At 37.1% G+C, this 22,792-nt stretch overlaps 1 pseudogene; it reads left to right on the top strand.

The window, feature by feature from the left end:
* Positions 1 to 4,934: 4,934 nt before the first annotated feature.
* Positions 4,935 to 16,593, top strand: LOC102854752 (annotated as a pseudogene).
* Positions 16,594 to 22,792: the final 6,199 nt, after the last annotated feature.

The raw sequence follows: 22,792 nt of genomic DNA, 5'->3' as shown, positions 1-22,792 counted from the left end.
ATAATATTGTTTGATAATTTCCACTCTGTACTGGATCATCTTTCTTGGGCCTGGGAACAAATATGAATCTCTTCCAGTAAGGTGTCCGGGCAGCTGTTTTCCAAATTTCCTATCACAGACTGGTGAGCACATCTAGGGCTAAATATGTCATTTGAAACATGTCAATTTATATTCCATATACTCCTGGAGCCTTAATTTTTTTTGCCAAAGCTCTCAGTACAACTTGAACTTCTTCCTTCATTGCTTCTGGCTCTTGATCACATTGTACTTCCTTAAAATTTTCAGTGCTGTCCAATTATTATTTTTGGTGCAGTGATTCTCTGTATTCTTTTGATGCTTCTTGGGTCATTCAAGATTTACCCATGTTGTGTTGTTGCTGTTACGTGCCTTTGAGTTGGGACTGACCCAAAGCTGACTCTCCAGCAGGTTTTCAAGGTAGTTAATCACAAGGGATGAAAGCAGCTGGTGGATTTGAACCACACATCTTTGGGATGGCAGTGCAGTTTTTTATCACTAGACCATCAGAGCTCCCTAAAGTATTGCAGCTTGAAGCCTGAATTTGCAGAATTTGAACTTTTGTTATTGTTTTGTGTCACTGAGTTGACTCCCTAAGCACAATAACTTTGAACCCTGCAATATCCTGAGCCAGTCTCACTATCTCCAACACACCTATATTCATTACCCCAGCTTCTTTGTCAATTTCTCTCATCTAAGATCTTCCTCCCCTGCATTGTTCCCCTACTCTTCCAAGCATGATATCCTCCTCCAAGGACTGGTTCCTCCTGGCCAGTAGATAATATATTAAATGCTTCATTTCTATCTTAATTCAATTTTATCAGTCATCATTACAGCCTTGATTTTTAAATATTGATATTCTCTTTTTTTAAAAAAAAATCAAACCCACAGATTTTATTATGGAAAAGGTGTGGTTCTTACTGTGTACCATAAAGTTGGAACTGACCCATAGATGACCTTCCAGTGGGTTTTCAGAAGCAGTTTAGTTGCACAGGAGGAAATTGCCCATCTTTCTTCTGTAGAGCAGCTGGTGTACTTAAACCATGTGTCCTCAGGATTATAGCACAGTTTCTTACCACTAGGCAACCAGAGGAAACTTCAATATAAAACAAATATCTTCATTACAGACTTAGTAACCAATGCTAAGATGAATGGAGAAAAGATTGAAAATGTGAAAGATTTCATTTTACTTGGATCCAAAATCAGTGCCCATGGAACCCTTTATAAATGAGGAGCATGACTAACCAAGATTTAAAAGTCTTCCCGAAGTTATGCAATTAATGATTTCCTGGACCAGCATATAAATAAAGTTCTGTATAACTCCACAATGCGTCCTATCTCCATACCTTTTCAACCTGTATGCAGAACAGATTATCCAGGAGGCTGGGCTCTATGAAGAGAAATGTGGGGTCAAGATTGCTGGAAGATCTATCAACAATCTGCGTTACACAGATGACACAACCCTGCTTGCTGAAACTGAGGAGGACCTGAAGCAATTGCTGCAGAGGGTCAAGGACTGCAGCCTACAATATGGATTGAGGCTCAATGTCAAGAAGACAAAGATTTTCACCACTGGGCCAATTGGCAGTATCAGGATGGATGGTGAAGAGATTGAGATTGTTCACAGCTTTAGTCTGCTTGGCTCCACAATCAATACTCTTGGCACCAGTAGCAAGGAAATTAAAAGGCGCATTGCCATGGGAAAGTCTGCTGTTAGGGACCTCTCCAAAGTACTGAAGAGCAATGGTGTCTATCTGGAGGCTAAGGTGCGCCTGATACAGGCCATGGTCTTTTCAATCACTTGTTATGCATCAGAGAGTTGGACAATGACTAGGGAGGATAGAATGAGAATTGCTGCCTTTGAGCTGTGGTTCTAGAGAAGAGTATTGAGGGTACCATGGACTGCTAGGAAAACAAATAGATTCATCCTAAAAAGGGTTAAATAGGCTGGTTCCTTGGAGGCAAGGATTCTGAGGCTCCGTCTAAAATACTTTGGACATTTTGTAAGGAGAGACTGGTCCTTGGAGAAGGACATCATGCTTGGGAGGGTGGAGGGACAGAGCAGGAGGGGAAGGCCCTCTATGAGGTAGATAGATTCAGTGTCTGGGGTAATCGGGATGGGAGTGTCAGAGACAGTGAAGATTGGCACAGGACAGAGCAGAGTTTAGGGCTGTTTACATAGGGTCGCTATGAGTTGCAAGTGACTCAACAGCACATAACAACAACAACAATAACTCCACAGTCTGTTCTTAGCAACTATGTTCAGCGAATAATTTTCCAACATCTGATTTGCAACTTAAAGATTGCATTTTCATATAAATATGCATGTATTTTTTTCAAATCCTACTTATTCAGTTGAGTCATTTTTTGGTCTGGGTCTAATAGTGAACCTAATATCTCCTTGGAAGCTAAGATTTTGAAGTTCTGTCTTCTATACTTTGGGCACATGGCCAGGAGAGTCCAGTGTTTGGAAAAAGGCATTTGCTTGGAAGGGTGGAGGGACAGCGCAGGAGAGGAAGACCTTGGATGAGATGGATTGATACATTGAGTGGGGAATGGGGGTTAGTGTGTTGAAATTAGTGAGAATGGCTCAGGACAGGGCAAGGTTCAGAGCTGCTTTACATAGAGTCATTAAGGGTCACAGGCAACTCAACAGCCTATAACAACAGCAACAAATAGTGAACCTACTTATCTGCAAATATATTTACATATTTTGTGTCCTGTATGCATTGCAATGTGCTTTTGAGTTAGAATCAACTCACAGATGGTTCTCCAGTGAGTTTTCAGAGCCTTTAAATTTCATAGACGGAGACTGTGCATCCTTACCCTTTAGAACACCTGGTGGATTCAAACTGCTTGCTTTGGGTTGGCAGAGCAACTCCTTAGCCTTAGACCATGAGAGCTCTCATCCCATATATGTTGTTACTTTGTGTGCCATTGCTTTGGAACCTATAGATGACCATACTGAAGGTTTTCAAAGACAGACACATAAAAGGAGATTGCCTATTATTCTCTCTTGTGGAGCGATTGGTGAATTCCTACCTTGTGTCACTGAGATTGCAATATAACTTCTTACTACTAGCCCACCTGCGCTCCCATCCTGTACATATAGTTGAAAGAGTTTATTCTTTGTTGAAACTTGTTACTGAACTATTTCTTTCTGTGTGATAACCTTCATTACAATATCCTGGAAAAATTATTTCCTTCTACTGCCATTTGTAGCAAAACCCAAAATTTTCTTGAAGATAACATTAAAAATCTCTTAAAAGTGATACAATTTAGATTCTAACCAAAAAAGGCATAAATAGATGAAAAGTATTTTCGAACAAGAATTCCTGTATTGACAGCTAATCTCTCTAAGAGAGACTAAGGTCATGCATGAGTCAAGATTGTGTAATGTTTTGAAAAGTGTCTGAGCCTAAAATTAAATAATGAGAATGGGTTGTTATCTAATGTTTTTGCATTAGATTATCCTTTTTATCTGTCTAAGCCTGAAGTTTGCATATTAGGTTGCATTCAAATGGTTCTTAGTAGCTAAGATGAATGAAATAATTAATGTGGTTGAGACAACAGGGCTTGCTTGACCACAAGGATTCCTCAGTCCATAACAGCCTGATTAACTGAAACATTCTTTCTTCAGTAATTACTCATCTTGTTTTCTGGAAGATAAAATTTGGTGTTAACTATTTGCTCTCCCTAGGAGACTTGATAAGTGAATTTTCTTACTTTTAAAGAAACAGTTTGTCTTTTTTTTTAGTGCCTTCAAAACAAATGATCACACCTCAATGTCTGAAAAAATTCAAAAAAACTAAGAACAATTTCTATTCTGAGTAAAATTTTGGAAGATAATGTCAAGATATCTCTCTAAAATTATGTCTCTGGGTAAAGCAAATGGTTGTTTTGCACTTTGTTATTACCTGCAAGATTGGTGGTCCCAAAACAGTAGTGTCATGGGAAAAGATCTGGCAATTTTCTTCCATTAAGATGCAGTTCAGAAACTCTGTGAAGTTCTATTCTGTAATGTATGAAGTCTCTGTAAGACAGAATCAGCTCGATGGCAACAAGTTTTACAATAATATATGTTTAAGATGTTAAATGTTAGATGATATTTTATTAATGTCAATTAATGTTGGCAGTAGGAATAAAATTCTTAGTTCTATATTTCAAAAATCCTTCAGAAAACTGATTTTCAGATTCAAATATCAGATAAATCTTTAAATTAAAAAAATCCATTTGGAAAACCAGAAGCAGATACTATCCATGACTGAGAAGACTTTGCTTAGGGCTAATTGTGAGAAATTAGGAGAAAGTTTTAGAAGGCTCTGACACTTCCATTGTAGGTGGAAATTCTTGGTAAAAAAGTTCCTAGAAAAGACATGTGTGGCTCCTTTCCTGTAAATGTCAAAAATGCCATGGACTTCAAGGAAATAGTCCACTGAATGACTTGTACTGATTGGGGTATGTGGAGTGATCATGAACATATGAACACCAAGTAGCACCAGGCCAAGTGTAAGTCTGAGACTGCCAAACCCCCCATAGCTGTCCATGCAGTGTGATTTCAGTGGAACTCCAAATCCATGGATCTCCAATCATTACCCAAATAAGTGATAAAGGCTGAAGTGTTTAGTTTAATAATGCTCTCTAGATTAATCTAAATTAATCTTTACATATGAGAAAAAAACTTCTGATAAAACTCTGTGTAAGGAAATTCTAGTTGATTAATGGTAATTTCCCTTAATGCATGGCTGTGCTAAATTTTTACATTTATTATTTACAAGACCTGTCTACTTTTATTCTGTAGATAGTTAAGATAGTTAGTATGCTTTTTTTGTTATTGTTGTTATGTGCCACTGAAAAGAAACTGACTTATAGCCGGCCCTTCAGCCAGTTTTCAGAGGCTGTAAGTATCTAAGGGCAAGATGGCCTATATTTTTCCTACAGAGTGTTTTTGTGGTTCTGTATTGCCCCTCTTTGGATTGGAAGCAAGACTCCTTTCCCGTAGGCCACCAGTGTTCTCAAGTATGTTGATAGTATCACTTTACTATCAAAAACTCTTTGATTTGAATTCCATCAAGGCATTAGTCATGGAAATTTGGACAAGATAATTGACTTCTCTGAACCTATTCCCTTGTCAATAAAATTGTGGAAATGATATCTTTCATCTTTAGATTATTTATGAGAAGTAAATATAATTAAATGAATAAATATATGGCTCACCATATTATTATCTACACCCTGTATTAGGGAAAATGTATCACACTTCTGTTCTCTAGTAAGAATTCTTTAAAAGAATCTTTGGGGTTGGAGTGAGGCAGTGGTTTACATAAATGTGACTGAACTTTCATTACAATTTAAAATTGCCAAGCTATATAGGGGGGAAAAAGCACTTAGAAGAAGGATAAATTTATTAGTAAAAAATAAAAAGCTGTTATTGTCAACATAAATATTCTGCTGCTGTATTTTATTTTTCTAATTTATTAAAAATATTCCTAGTATATTATTGTTAAATTGTTACTCCTTTTATTTTTTCTATAGCTTGGTCTATGATGAGGAATTCAAAAGGGCATTAATAAGACAGAGGAGGAAGAGAATGAGAAAGATTTGAGAAGAGACTCTGAATATTGCACTAGAGCACCTAGAAGCCAAAGAAAAGGGCAGAAATCATGAAATTAAAGAGCTGAACAGAAGATGTCAAAGGACAACTAGAGAAGACAAAGCAAAATAGTATAATAAAATGTGAAAAGACCTCGAGTCAGAAAATCTAAAAGGACAAACTTGTTCAGCTTTCCTTAAGCTAAAGAAACTAAGAAACAAATTCAAGCCTTGAGTTCCAATGCTTAGGGATGCTTTGGACAAAATATTGAATGACCTACTAAGAATCAAAAGAAGGCGGAAGGAGTACGCAGAATAACTGAATCAAAAAAGAATTGGTTGATATAGAAGAATTTAATGAAACAACATATGATCAAGAGGTAATAACGGTGAATGAGGAAGTTCAAACTGCTCTGCAGGAATTTGTGTAAAACAAGGACCCAGGAACTTATGGAATACCAAATGACATATTTCAACAAATACTGCCCTATACGTACTCACCAGATTGTGCCAGGAGATCTGGAGGACAACTACCTGGCCAAGAGGAAGAGATCTATACTTATTTCCATTTAAAAAATATCCAACAGACTGTGGAAATTCTTGGACAAGATAACTAATAATACACGCAAGCAAAATCTGGCTGAAAATTATCCAGAAATAACTGGAACAATGCATCAACAGAGAACTACCAGAAAAATAAACTGGATTTAGAAGATGCTGTGGCACTAGGGACATTATCACCAATGTCAGATGGATTTTGGCTGAAAGTAGAGAGTACTAGAGGAGTGTCTTTTTGTGTTTCAATGACTATGCAAAGACTTTTGACTGTGTGAATCACAAAAAATGTGGCTGACTCCGAGAAGAATAGGGATCCCAGAACACTTGATTGTACTCATGAGAAAAGTATACTTGGACACCAAAGCAGTCATTAGAAAGGAGCAATGAAACACTGAATGGTTCAAAAGGAGTGCATCAGTATGTGTCCTATCTTCATATCTTTTTAATCTGTCTGAGAAACAGATCGAGCAGGAGGCTTGATATATGAGGAGGAATATGTCATCAAGATTGCAAGAAGACTCATGAACAATCTGTGATATGCAAATGACATAACTTTGCCTACCAAAACTGACGAGGCGGCAGAAGACTGTGGTCTTCAATATTGATTGAGATGCAACATAAAAACAAACAAACAAACCAAACAAACAAAAACCCAACAAACATTCTTACTACTGGGCCAATTAGAAGCACTTATCATAGATGGGGAGGAGATTGAGATTGCTAACAATTTCAGTTTGCTCAATCCCATAATCAATACTGTTGGAATCAGCAGTCAGAAAATCAAAAGGTTAATTGTTTTGGGAAAATCTGCTATGGGGGACCTCTCTAGAGTGCTAAAGAGCAATAATAAGAATCTAGAGAATAAGGCCATGGTCTTTACAATTACTTGCTATGCATCAGAGAGCTGGACAATTACTTATGATGATAAAAGAATTGATATCTTTGCATTGTAGTGCTGGAGAAGAGTATTGAACATACCATGGACTGCCAAGAGAACAAATAGGTCTGTCTTGGAGAGGAAGAAACCAGTCTGTTCCTTTGAGGCAAGGACTATGAAGCTTTGTCTCATATGCTTTGGGCATGTCCTTAGAGAAGGGCATCATGCTTGAAAGGATGGAGGAGAAGCACAGGAGAGGAAAACCTAGATGAGATAGATTACTACAGTAACCAAGTTAATGGGGATAGATATTTCAGCAACAGTGAGATTGGCTCAAGACAGGACAGGATTCAGTTATTCTGTTTACGGTCACTATGAGTTGCAGGTGACTCAGGCATTTAAGAATAACAACAGCTTGGTGTCATCTACTAAAATGCAAGTGTCTTGTTCTTTTAACTAAATCTTATTTGTTGAATTTTACTGCCACTCATCTCTTTTGTTTTAGTGGTGAGAAGCAAAGGAACACAATTAAAATCCACCAGTAGCTTTGTAAGAGAAGGATGGGCTATCTCCTCCCATACAATTTACTGCCTCTGAAAACCTGCTGGAGGGTCAGCTATGAGTCATTTATGAATCAATAGCACATAATAACATCTTTCAGTGATGGCTTGCATGTTGTTATGATACTCAACATGTTTTAGCAGAGCTTGTAAATATAGAAGAACTAAAAATAAAGGTCTGACAACGTACTTATAAAAATAAACTAACAAAAAATCCAATGAATGGAAATGATAGAACCCATTACCAGCTATTGGGATGGAACAAGACCAGCCCATGCTCTATACTGCTATATATGGAGTCACCAGGAGCCAGGGACCAATGTGACAGTGTTTAAAAGAATAGAAATTATTCAAAGGTACTATGTTCAGAATACTCATAGTATAATATATGACTATTACATATATATATATAATTATTATATGTTGTTGCTGTTGTTAAGTGCCGTCGAGTCGCAGGTGACTCATAGCGACCCTATGAAGGAGAGTCCTCGACACTTCTTGGGTGCCTTTCATCCTCTCTCCAGGTTCATAGGGTTTCCAGAGGCAAGCTATTACAGAAGTGGATGCCACTCCTCCTTCTAAATTATTATATATATTACATAAATACACTTGTTTTTTATGTGCAATTGCTTTGATTGTAATTCATAGTGATCACATATACAACAGTTCTGAACCCTATTCTATCTTGAGTCAATTTAATTGCTTCTAACACAGCTACCTCTCTTACTCTAGTCACTGTGTGAACCTCTCTCGTCCAATGTCTTCCTCTCTTGTGCTATTCCTTCACCCTTTCAAGCTTAATATCTTTCTCTAGGGACTGGTCCTTCTTGACAACGTGCCCAAAGTATGTGAGATAAAGCTTCAAAATCTTTGTCTCTAAGAGAAGCGTAGTTTCATCCTCCTCAGGATCTGTGTGTGAGTGTGTGTGTGTGTGTGTGTGTGTGTGTGTGTGTGTGTGTGTGTGTATTTAGGGAGCTCTTATGGCTTAGTAGTAAGAAGCTACACTGCAAACCTGAAAGCTCATAGTTCATGTCCATCTGTTGCTGTGTAGGAGAAGGATGGGCAAGATCCTCCTGTGTGATTAATTATCTCTGAAAATCTGCTGGAAGGTCATCTATGGGTCATTTCCAACTCAGAAGTATACAACAAAAACTACATAATCACCTGGGCAAAAAGCATCATGTAGTTTGATGAGTACATAACAACAACAAAAAAAGCCAGGGGACATGTGAATCAAGGATGAAATACAACTTTATTGAGCAGAAAAGGACTCTCTGATCATGAATTCACCAGGCAGATATTACATGGAATCAGAAATCACAGTAGAGTGGATATCACCTATGATTTCATGGGTACTAAGAGAGCTTAATACTTTATGAGAATGAGTACTGATTCAAGATCATTAGAATATAAGGTATCTGTGAGAAACAGATCTGTGCTAAAGTGTGTCAGGCAGGCAATCAGAGACCATACTAGAGATATTTTTGTAATTTAAATAAATGTAAGAAGATAGCTGTCATGTATCAATTAAGCAAAGAATGTGCTTGTAGGGGCGGTTTAAAGCTACATAAATTAATCATGACTGCAATGAACAAGGGATGTCCCTTATGAAAATATAGTAGTCAGCTACACAAGTTATACAGGATACTTACCCATCACCACATGAGGGCACTCCTTTCATTAAACAGAAAAATACATTTTTTGTTTCTTTCCTGGAGCTGGACTCTATGGAGAGCAATTAGAATCAGAGGAAGAGTACTGACAACCTACATTCTACAGATAACACAACCTTGCTTGCTGAGAGTGAGGAGATTTGAATCTTCTTGCTTCAGAAGATCAAGGATTACAGTCTTCAATATGGATTGTATCTCAACATCAAGAAAACAAAGGTCCTCATCACTGGGCCATCAAGCAACACCATGATAGATAGAAAATTAAAATTGTCAATGATTTTGTTTTACTTAGATCATCAATTAACACCATTGATAACTTAATACTTCGTGGAAATGAATACTGATTCAAGATCATTAGAATATCAGGTATCTGTATCTCTGAGGAACTCATTTGTATTATCTCATCAGGAAATGAGGAGACATATTACCTTGGGCTTATTCACTGTCAAGAACTTAAAAAAAAAGACCAAATAATACCCAGAAAAAAAACCTCAAAATACTGATGAGCAGTGATGTCAATTTGAAGACTAAAGTGTGCATGATGCAGGTCTTCGTCTTTTCAATCACATGTTATGTTTCTGAGAGCTGGATAATGAATAAGGATGACAAAGAATTGACACTGTTGTGCTGTGGTGTTGCCAAAGAGTACTGAATATCCCACGGACTATCAAAAGAACAAAAAGATATACCCTTGAGAAAATGCAGCCAGACCGCTCCTTGGGGGCAATGATGGTGAGGATTCACCTCTCCTATTTTGTGCATGTTGCTTGGAGTTCCTTTGGGCAGTTCCTTGGAAAGGGATATCATGATTGGAAAGGTGGAGAGTCAGCAAAAGGGAAGAAGACCCCCAATGGGGTGGATTGACAGTAACTGCAGCAATGGGCTCAAGTGCATCAGAGATGATGAAGATGACCCAAAATATGACATCAGGGGATCATTAAGTCATACTCCACTCGGTGGCACCTGACAACAATAGTACTAAAAAACTCAAGATTGAGTATTGCTGTCCTGTAGAAACTGACCCGTAGCTGACCCTCTAGCAGCTTTTAGGGAAGAAAGTGTCCTTATTTCTCCTGTGGAACAACTACTGCATTCAAACCACCAGCAAGGTGGTTAATAACTCAATTTTCCAAGAACCATGCCACCAAAATGTCTCTATATTTTAAAATTTTTATTTTGATTTTAACAAAATTTCATTTTTGCCTATTTTCCTCCCTACACCCTTCCTTCCCCCTTCTCCGGTCGTCTTTGCATTGCATCTCTTGTTCCAGACAGTGTCATACAGATAATGCCTAATCAGATATTCCTTTCAAGCAGTTCTTCCCCTTACTGGTCCAAGGCAGTGTTCATTATCTATCTATTCTTTTCCTATTATCCTTTCATCTCCCCCATGTCAGTCCTATTTTGTAACAGTAGTGTTATGCACTATTTGTCCTTTTGTAACTGAGATATTTCACTCAGTATAATGTCATCTAGGCTCACCCATGTTATAAAATGTTTTACAAGTTCACTGGTTTTTAATGCTGTGCGATAAGCTATTATGTGAATGAATGTACCTTAGTTCTTCTATTGATTCTTTTTTTGATGAACACTTGGGTTGATTTCATCTGTTTGCTAATGTGAATAATGAAGCAATAAACAAGAGTTTGTATACATGTGTTTGAGTTAACCTTTTCAACGAGTTTTCAAAGTTTTCATCTTTATGGGAGCATACTATCACATCTTTCTCCCAGGGAAAGGCTGGTGAATTTGAACTGTCAACTTTTGAGTTATCATCCAAGCACTTAACTACTGTGTCACCAGTGCTAAATTATCAAGACATGCTTACTTCAGGTCATAGAAGATACTGTAAACAACTGTTTATAATTCAAGTTTCATGTTTTTGCCAGGTGGATCTCTTAACGACTTAGAGTCTCACTGTCGTTCCAAACACAGGTGAGTCCAAACCACTAGCTGCTCCCAAGGAGAAAAGGGGTACTCTCCTCCCTCGTGTTTGATAGCCTCTGAGAACCTGCTTAGGGGTCCAGCTTTGAGCTGATTCTGACTTGATGGCAATTAGATGAGCTGATTTGTTAAGTTGTGAGTTGATTCCCACTGATGGAGAAGAACTACTCTACATGGCTGTAATTTTCAAGATTGTAATTTTTAGTAGGGAGTCAAGGAGAGATTACCAGGGCTTTTAGCTGTTGTCACTAGATGGATTGGAACAGTCTTTCAGCTAGCAATTGAGTTCTCAACTACTTTGTCATTTGCGACTCATAGTGACCCTATGTGCAAGAGCCCTAAACGCTGTTCTATCCTGTGCCAATCTCTCTGTCTCAAACACATTCATTCCCACCACTCCACTCACAGAATCAATCCATCTCATCGAGGGTCTTCCTCTCCTGCGCCGTCCCTCCACTCTCCCAAACATTATGTAATCCTAGACAATTGGATATGTTCAAGAAATCTGTAAGGCTACAGGGCTTCAGTGTAAGGGATAAATTGTAAGTAGATGTGTGCTTACAGTGCTCCCTGGTAAGCACGGATATGGACCATAATCTGGTAGTTCTTTGTGAGTGAAATATGAAACTGTAAATATCTTTTAGAATTTGCTTAAATGCTTTAACTAAAGCATTTAAATTTCCATTGAAATTTAACTGTAATTTTAATATGCAATTGAAATGTGCCTTTTGTCTGATTTTTCTGAGATAAAGCTAATATATAGAACTGCCTGGATAATGAGGGTATGCAAAAAAATGTCCTTTGCCATGAGAATCAGTTTAAATTTAGACACAACTTTGATTTTTTAAAGAATCTGGCAAGCTTTTAGAGTGTTAGATTCTAGAAGAAATCTAATGCTAATTCAATATCTTATAAAATAGTCCTCCAAAACCAATGGCAATATTAAGAGGAATAACCAACTTCCGTAGGAGTTCTGGGAAAAACAGGCACAGAATAATATGTCACTTGTGGAAACAAAGGGTAAATTCACCCCGGCACGTACCAAGGATAACGTTTAGTACAAGGAAAATAAATCTGATGATAGAACCCAAGTGGACACATTCACAAACAATAACGCAGACATTCTGAATGCCAACCAGTGAAAGGCCAAAGGAAACAAGAACATGAAGAAAAGCCAAAAGAACTGCATTAGTCCAAAATAAACCACTCAAAATTGCTCCTGGACAATGATGACATTGTTAGTACAATGAACCCCAGAAGGACAGAGCAGTGTACAGACCTAAAAGTAGGATTAAGCAGTGTGCTTTGTCATTGCATGCAGGACCAGACGATTTCAAAGGTCATGCGAGTTTCCATTCATGACTTTTACCTTATCACCTGCTTAGTGATACCAAAAGTTTCCTCCAGGATTTTACTTCAATTAAACTTTTTGAACTTAATTCCAAGTCAACCTTCTTATATTAGAATTTTGAATTCTATACTAATGTCACTTTTTTTACAGAAAAATATGCTCAAACATTACTCGAGTGTTAATGAAAGAATAGGAGATTGTAAAACAAAGATTTTTTGGTGGTTTTTTTTTTTTTTTTACTTTTCAAAGAGAAAAGTGAACTGAGGAGGGATGGGCAGGGAGCAAAGTGTGCAAGAAAGAATGAATGGAAATCCAAAGTCTCTGTAAACTTTAATCAAAATTAATAATAAAAAAGAAAAAAAATCTCAGTATGTTGGAGTATGAAAACACAAGTCATCCAAAAAAGAAGAGATTTGTAAAGAGCATTGATATTCTTAAGGTACTGGGGTGACACCAAATTTACATAGGAACAAAATAGGAAGCTAATGAATTCATGTTGAAGTAGAAGAAAACAGACATTCTCCGCCTGGGGTCATTACTATTCCTTGGGTATACGTGAAAAGATATGGGCAAATGAAATGACACTGCATCCAGCACAAATGGTATTTCTACATGTCTATCTCTCTGTCCCTCATATATATGAACACTTATATATTAGAGCCATCAGAGAGCAAAGTTCTGTACACTTCTTAACCAAAACCAAGTACCTTGAGGAAATGAGTTGCTGATGCTGGGGTCTCAGGACCATAGTGTCTGGAACATTAGTCAGCTGGCATAAGATAACCCCAAAAGACAATGTTCTGTATCTTTATTGAGTAGTGTGGCATAGCTCTTAAGTTAGCTTATGATCATTTGTATGATTTGCAGTGCATTATTGTGGTTGTTATGTGCCATTGAGTTGCTTGCGACTCATAGCGATCCTATGCACAAGAGCTTTAAACCCCGTTCTATCCTGTGCCAACCTCGCTGTCTCAAACACATTCATTCCCACCACTCTACTTACAGAATCAATCCATCTCATGGAGGGTCTTCCTCTCCTGCGCCGTCCCTCCACTCTCCCAAACATGATGTCCCTCTCTAAGGACCAGTCCCTCCTGACAACATGCCCAAAGTATGTCAGGGGAAGCTTCAGAATCCTTGACTCCAGGGAACATTCTGGCTTCAATCTCTCCAGGACAAACCTGTTTGTTCCCCTAGCAGTCCATGGTATATTCAACACTCTTCTCCAGCACCACAGCTCAAAGGCATCAATTCTCTTTCTATCATCCCTATTCACTGTTCAACTTTCTGATGCATAGCACATAATTGAAAGACTATAGCCTGGATCAGGAGCACCTTAGTCTCCAGCCTGATGTCGTTGCATCTCAGTACTCTTGAGAGGTCCCACACAACTGATTTTCCCAATGCAATCCGTCTCCTGATTTCCTGGATGCTATTACCAAGAGTGTTGACTGCGGAACCAAGTAAACTAAAACTGTTAACTGTCCCAATCTCTTCACCATCCTTACTGATGCTGCCAATTGGCCTAGTGGTGAGCAACTTTGTTTTCTTGATATTGAACTTCAATCCATATTGAAGACAGCAGTCCTTGACCCTCTGCAGCAAGTGCTTCAGGTCCTCCTCAGTTTCAGCAAGCAGAGTTGTGTCATCTGCATAATGCAGGTTGTTGATGATACTTTCACCAATCCTGATGCCGCATTCCTCCTTGTATAGCCCAGCATCTCGGATGATCTGCTCTGCATACAGATTGAAAAGGTATGGAGAAAAATTAGTCTCTTTCTAATACCCAAGTGCATGGAAGATTGAAAAAAAATGAAAGATGTATAGAAACAATCTATAGTATTAATACATCTCACAAAACTCAACCACTTTGTCTTTGAGACAAAAAGGTAGATGATGCCTTGCTACTATTGCTTAATCACACTGAGGGATTATAATAGAAGGTCCTGGATACAGTGAGAGAGAAATGAGAAACAAAATTAAAAATTGTAAAAATTGACAAAGAAAACTGGTTCAATAGATACTGATGCACCTTGGAAATTAGCTCTGAGTACCTGTGAAGCAAGAACTGAACTCACTCCTATAGTTTAACTTAATCAAACACGGAGCATTACCCAGGGACCACTTATTTCTTAGAACAATTAGTACACAAGATCAAAAAAGGACAGTTTTTGTCCATTCTGAAAGCTCACAAAAAGAGCACTCTGGTTGCTTCTTCTCCAAGACATATTTGTGTCTTTTTGCAGTCCATGTAATGTTCAGAGCTCATCTCTAACACTCCAGCTCAAAGGAATCACTTCTGTCATCTTATTCATTGTCCAGCTACCAAATGCATAGCAAGTTATCACCTGAATAGTAAACATCTTAGTCCTCAAACTGACATCATTACTCCTCAATAATTGGGAGACATTTTTAACTCCAGATTTTCTTAGTGTGATTCATCTCCTGATTTCCTGACTGTTGGTACCAAGGGTGTTCATTGTGGATCTAACTAAGATAAAATTGTTTAGTGTTTCAGTATTTTTATCCATGTATCATAATGTTGCCTATTGGTCCAGTGTTAAGAATCTTTGTTTTCTTGACATTGAAAAACAATCCATACTGACGTTGCGATGTCATCTATATTGAAAGCTGTATTCTTTGATCTTCTGCAACACTTCTTCATGTCCTCCTTACTTTCAGCAAACAACGTTGTTCTCTGCATAACATAGATTATTGATGTGTCTCACTCCACATTCCTCTTCATAGAGTTCATTTTCTTGAGTAATTTGCTCAACATACAGACTGAATATGTACGGAGAGAGAATACAACCCCAATGCACTCCATTCTTAATTTTAAACTATGGAGTGTTCCCTTGTGCTGTTCACACAAAAGCCAGGTCTAGATTAGGTTTGACATGAGCACAATTAAGTGCTCTGGGATATCCATTCCTCTCAATGTTAGCCATAACTTGTTATGACCCACACAGTCAAATGCCTTTGCAGAGTCAATAAAGCATAAATAGACATTCTCCTGGTATTCTTTACTTCCAGAGTGTCAAATGCTTCTTACCTATAGACTGTAATTAACATCACAGAAAAAAAATCTGTATGAATGCTTTCATGGAAAATTAATTCTCTCTGTAAACTTTTACATGAATCACAACTTTTAAAACTATTTATTTTAGAAACTAATGAGCCTGTCAATTGTAAATAAAATTGCTGATGCATTTCAAGAGAAAAAAAAACCAAACCAAAAAACAAACAAAACCCCCCCCCAACTATTTATTTTGGTTGTTTTTTTTAAAAGTAGTTTTCAACTACTTCAAAATTATAGCTGGATCCCGAAGGCCTGGTGTTCGAGTCCACAGCTGCCCCAAGAGAGAGGGACAGCCTGCAGTCTCTGCTGTGTGTGGGTTGGTTCTGACTCCGGCACAGCAACAACGTTCCAGAACACTGGGGAAGACTTTGGTAATTGATAAGCGTAGGAAGAAGAGAAGGTCTTCCCCAGAAATAACTGAAGAGGATTTGGGTGGTGAAGTACAAAATATATTGGAAAGATTTGGAATGGACATTAACAAGGCTCTTCTTGCAAAGAGAAAAAGATTAGAAATGTATACCAAAGCTTCTCTCAACAGCAGTAATCAGAAAATTGAAAATATTTGGAAAACACAGCAAGAACAAAGGCAGAAGCTTAGTGAAGACTATAATCAGCAGTTTCTGACTTGCTTTCATTAGTGGGAGCTAGATATACAGAAAAATAAAGAACAAGAAGAAAAACTAGCTAATGTATTTCGACATCAACAAAAGGTTTTTCAGCAATCTAGAATTGTTCAGAGCCAGAGACTGAAAACACTTAAACAGTTATATGAGCAGTTCATAAAGAGTATGGAGGAAATGGAGAAGAATAATGAAACACTTATTAATGGTGCACAAAGTGAACTAAGAACAGAAATGGCTATGTTACAGAAAAAAATGATGATGGATACTCAGCAGCAAGAGATGGCAAGTGTTCGAAAGTCTCTTCAATCCATGTTAATCTGATGACTCTTTGGAGAAAGAACTTGAACCTTAGTAACATGACACAATTATAATATTAGCTAAGGGGTATATAAATCCTTACCGTGGTTTAAAAATTCTAGATTACCACATCCTATTTTATCTTGTGTGTTAAAAGCAAAACCCCCTTAATGTAAACCCTAAATAAATCTTAAACAGTTATGTGAGTAGCAGCAATTCTAAAGCTGTTATGTGTCAGGCTTTCAGCTGTTGGTAGTATAGAGAATATTTTCCTTCTTAATACTGTCAATTAACTTTAGCAGTAAAGATTATATAATTTCTAGATTTTGGCTTCAGTAGATTTTTGCCAGTACCAAAAGACAGAAAGCACAAGTATGGGAGATTATATTGTTAAGGGGGAAAAAAACAACAACAAAATATTTTGTATATGTATTTTTTGGTATACATTAAGTTATAAAGCTAATTCTAATAAAAAGAGCTCAAAAGAAAATCTAAAAAAAATTATAGCTGGAGCTGATGTCATTGAAAGAAGTCCTTTGTATGTTTTCATTTCCCTTTTTCTTAAAATTTTGGATTTAAAGAGATAATAGAAATTTCATACTGAATTACAAATATAAATGATAAATACTTAGATTATTGAGCCTGTATGTAGCTTTGTAATATGAGATTTGTGAAGGATTTGATTATAGCTTACTTCAGAGAAACAATTTAGACAATTCAGTCTCCAGGAAACTGATGTCTGCATGGAAATGAAGGAACTGAGATCTTTTGGTTCATGTAGAATATGATTGTTATTGTTATGTGCCATCAAGTTTCCTGTGACTCATAGTAATCCCTATGTACAATAGCTCTGAACCGTATCCTTCCATGAGCCTGTCTCACTATCTCTTCTGACACAATCACCCCCATTACCCTAGTTACTGTGTCAATCCATCTCATCCAGGGCCTTCCTTTCTGTGCTGTCACATGAAGTCAGTTTGAAGACCTGATCCAACTCGTTATCTTTTCAGTTACTTGCTTTGTAGCTGAAAGTTGGACAATGAATAAGGATGACCAAAAAGAACCAATATCTTTGAGTTGTAGTGTCGGAGAAAAACACTGAATGCCCCGTAGACTGCAAAAAGGACAAATATGTGTTTAAAACAATATAGCCAGCGTATCTTTAGAGTCAAGGATGGTGAAACTTTATCTCACATATTCTGGGCATGTTGTTAGGAGAGGTCAGTCCTTGAAAAGAAGGACATGGAAAGCTAGATAGTTAGTGAAGGAGAGGTAGACCTTCAGTGAAATGGATTGACACAGTAGAGGTGCATGCAAGGACATCAGAGATGATGATGAGGGCACAGGATAGAGCAGATCCATTGTTTGTAAGGTCGCCCATGCATTCTAGTTGACCTGATGACACATAACAACAATTAAGACTTACCCATAAAAGCTACTCTTGAGATTTTGTTACTGCTATCACTGCAACTTTTGTTTTCCTTCATCAGTAATAATTTGTTATAGAAATACAGTTTACGGTGAGACCACATGGATCGAAATTAGACAACATAAAGATTTTTTTCCATGTATTTAACATGGACATTGTTCTCATTCCATGACTCTTTAATAACACATCTGGAGGGAGAAGATATGATTTGCAGACATTTTGGAATCATTTTCCTTGCATCCTGTTCCTTTTGCATTGTGTTGTTAGAGTTGATCCTTTGTATAGTAATATGATTATTTCTATTACAATTAAAACTTTATACTTACAGTCTCAACCATGGTGACACAGTAGATTAATCATTAGGCTAATAAATGAAAGTTCAGCAGTTCAGACTTACCCGAAGTTCCACTCAAGAAATGTAAAGCAGTCTGTATCTCTAAGACATACAGAGTCAGAAACCATTTATCACAGCTTTGTTCACAATAGCAGGGAGTTGGAGACAACCTAAGTGCCCATTAACAAACAAATGGATAGAGAAGCTGTGGTATATTCACATAATGGAATACTATGCTGCATTGAAAAACAAGGAACTCATGCAGTATTATTCAAAATGGGTGACCCTGGAGGACATTATGCTGAGTGAAGTATCTCAGTCACAAAAGGACAAATACTGCATGATGCCACTGCTGTAAAGCAGGACTGACCTTGGGGTTGGAAGGAGACTGAGAAAGATGGGTTCAATAATGTATACTGCATTGAAACAGATGAGGGAGAAAACTGTTTAAGAGGGATAAGTTATTCAGTATTTTTATCATGACGAGTCCAGAGCAAAGGCTGTATAGTGGAGTGGACCTGGGGGGAGGGCTTGTAAAACAATGAAAGAATTTTTCTTTTACTTTTCCAAGAGGGTAGTATACTAGGGGGGGAGGTTGGGAGGGGAAAAAAGTGCAACAATGAATGAATGGAAATCCAAAGTCTCTGTAAATTTTCATTGAAATTAATAATTTTTTTAAAAAGACAATAAAAAAAGAAACCATATAGAATATCTACTGCACCTAGTAGGGTTGCTATAGAGTCAAAATCAATTGTTGTTGTTGTTGTTGTTATGTGCAGTCGAGTCACCTGGGACTCATAGCAACTCTATCTATTTACAACAGCTCTGAAGCCTGCCCTGTCCTGAGCCAGTCTCACTGACTCCCACATACCTACACCAATGCCTTAGATACTGTGTCAATCCATTTTATCCAGTGTCTTTCTCTCCTGCACTGTTCCTCCACTCTTCTGTGCATGATGTCTTTCTCCAATACCTCCTGGTCACACGCCCAAAGCATGTAAGACAGAGTTTCAAAATCCTAGCCTCTAAGGAGAAACTTGATTTCACCCTTTCCAAGACAGACTTAATTTGTTTTCTTGGCAGTCCATGCTATGTTCAAGACTCTTCTCCAGCAACACAACTCAAAGGCATCAATCCTTCTGTCATCCTTAGTCATTGTCCTCTCTCTGATGTGCAGAATCAATTAGACAGTGAAAAACAATGTATGCTAACTTTGTAAGTAAACCAGAATAAATTAAAAATTTTATTTAAAAAAATGATTAGACTGCACTGAGTTTTAATCAGTATTTCCTTTTTCCCTCCCCCCCAATCAGGCATCATTCATTTATTTGGAGAAATAATGAGTATTCTTAATGTTCTTATAATTTAAAATTCAATTTCGATTACGTTTTTATAGTTATCTCAGTTAGCAAATTTTTTATAGTTAAATTTTTTTATAGTTATCTCAGTTAGCAAATTTGTTTTGTTTCCAGTCTCTTTTGACTCTGTGAAAGAAAAATGAGTGAGTATACACAATTCCTCCACCAGACAGAGCTCTGGTGGCTTAGTGTTTAAGAAGCTGTGCTGAAATCCCAAAGGCACACAGTTCAAATTCACCAGTTGCTCTGTAGGAGGAGAGTGAGCAGTCTCTCCCTGGATAATTTATTGCTTCTGAAAACCTACTGGAAGGTCAGTTATGAGTTGATTTCCACTCAGCGGCAAGCAATAAAAACACTCAACCACAGTATAGAGAAAGGATTAAAGTACACTCACTACCTGTGAATAACACTTTTAAATTCATCATTTAACATCGTTCATGGAAGCAGGAGTGACATCCACTTCCTAAACAATATGCCTCCAGAAACTCTGTGAACTTTGGTAAATGTTGATGGTTGTAGAGGAGCTTCAGGCCTTTTGTTCATAGGGTTTCTATGAGTCATGCTTGACTTGAAGACAATCAACAACAACAACATTCAACTCTAACAGCACAATGGGAAAGAAGTAGGATGCAAAGAAAATTATTCTAGAATATCTGCAAATCATACCTCCTCCTTCCAGTCATGTTATTAAAGAGTCATGAAATCAAAACAATGTCCACTTTAAATACTTTGCAAAAAAAAAATCTTCATATTGTTTAATTTCAATCCATGTGGTCTCACTGTTAACTCTTTCTGTAAAAAATTATTACTGATGAAGGAAACTAAAAGTTGCAGTGAGAGATCTAACAAAATTTCAAGAGTAGCTTTTATGCTTAAGCCCAAAAAAGTAAAAAGAACACCTTTCACATCATCATATCTTTAATTTTCTTTAGCGCCTTTCTGTAGTAAGTTTTGATTTTCTTTGACCTTCAAAAAAATTTTTAAGTGATATTTTGGCTTCCTTATATGTGATATCTTTGATGCCATTTTACAACTTAGCTGGACTTCAATGTTTAATCAGTGTTAGACATCAATTTTTTATATAATATTGGTCAAAGTTAGCTTTCATGGCCTTGTTTTAATTTTATGTCATTTTAGCAGATGGACTTAGGAAGAATGTAGTATCATGTAAACTATTAAAGTGATTATTAAGAGACCGTCTATTAATCGAGTGAATAATATTATTAAGAACTATTAGATAATTTTTTAACACCCAAACAAGCAAATAAAAACAAACATTTGACAACTTAAATAAACAATAAATAACTCAGTAACAAAACAGATAAAAGACGTGGATAGTTATTTCACAAAAAAAGATATATCTGTGACACACAGGCATGAAAAGATTTTCAACATTTTTACACTAAGGAAATGCAAATAATAGTTACATTGATATACTATCTCATATCCACTAGGTGGACTCTGACTTAAAGAATGAAAATCACCGCGTGTTGGCAAGGAGGTAGAGAAACTGGAAACCTTACTTCACTTTCGTAAAATGTGGAATTACTCAGAAGGCTAAATGTATAATTACTTAATGACAGAGTAAGTTCATTCCAAGGTATATAAATGATAGAATTTAAAGTTGGAATATAAACAGATGCTTGTATATATACTAATAGCCATTGCAGAATTTTCCACAGCAGCAAAAATGTGGGAAAAAATTAAATGTACTTAACAGAAAATGGGTAAACAATGTGACACTTAAAGTAAACTAAAATGGCCAGGAGGAGAAAGTAAATCCCGGGAGCTGAATAATCAATAAAAGAGGAGTGATGAAAGATGATTGTATTTTCACTACAGTGTGGCAAGAATTGGATAGTTTTGGACTTTTAGAGCAAACATTGTGCTTTTGAAAAAGTATAGCATGAATGCACTTTAGAACAACAATGGCATTTTTTTAACGTACTTAAGATACATTAGAAAATGTATCAGGATGGAAAAGGTCACTAAGTTTTCGTAGAAATGAGGGTCAGTAAAAAAAGGAAAATATCTTTTTCATGAGGTGAATTCAAGAAGTGGCTGCCAACAAGATAAATGTAAATAATCCAATTGAAAAATGAGCACAGGATATGAACAGATACTTCATCAAAGAAGACCTTCAGATGGCCAACAAAATCCCTAGCTCTAAGAGAGATACAAATCAAAACAACTATGAGATATCATCTCACCCTAGTCAGAATACAAAATTTAACAGAACAGCAACAAATGCTGGCAAGGTTGTGGAGAAATTGGAATCCTTATTCACTGTTGGTGGAAATATAAAATGGTGCAACCACTGTGGAAGGCATTATGTCATTTTCTCAAAAAGTTGCAAATAGAGATACCATTTGACCCCGTAATTCCACTACTGGGAATATACCCCAAAGACACCATCACTGCCACCCAAGCAGATATATGCACACCCATGTTTATCATGGCTTTGTTCACAATAGCAAGGTGTTGGAAACAAACTAAGTGCCCATCAACAAATGAATGGATAGAGAAGCTGTGGTATACTCACACAATGGGATACTACGCTGCATTGAAAAACAAGGAACTCATGCAATATTATTCAAAATGGATGACCCTGGAGGACATTATGCTGAGTGAAATATTTCAGTCACAAAAGGACAAATACTGCATGGTGCCACTGCTGTAAAGCAGGACTGACATCGGGGTTGGGAGGAGACGGAGAAAGATGGGTTCAATAATGTACACTGCACTGAAACAGATGAGGGAGAAAATTGTTTAAAAGGGATATGTGATTAGGGTTTTTTGGCATGACGGGAGTCCAGAGCGAAGGCTGCATAGAGGAGTGGACCTGGGGGAAGCGTTTGTAAAACAATGAAAGAATTTTTCTTTTACTTTTCCAAGATGGTAGTGTACTGAGGGGAAGGGCTGGGAGGGGCAAAAAAGTGCATCAATGAATGAATGGAAATCCAAAGTCTCTGTAAGTTTTTATTGAAATTAATAATACATTTTTTTTTTTAAAAAGTGGCTGCAACAATGGGCTCAAAGATAGCAACAATTGTGAGGAGAACATGAGACATGGCAATGCTTTTTTTTTTTTTCTGGTGTGAT

This window comes from Elephantulus edwardii, unplaced genomic scaffold (assembly GCF_000299155.1).
Source record: "Elephantulus edwardii isolate Elephantulus edwardi_28Jun2011 unplaced genomic scaffold, EleEdw1.0 scaffold00192, whole genome shotgun sequence".
Taxonomy (NCBI): domain Eukaryota; kingdom Metazoa; phylum Chordata; class Mammalia; order Macroscelidea; family Macroscelididae; genus Elephantulus; species Elephantulus edwardii.
The sequence above is the reverse complement of the archived record's forward strand: the minus strand, read 5'-3'. Positions and strand labels throughout refer to the sequence as shown.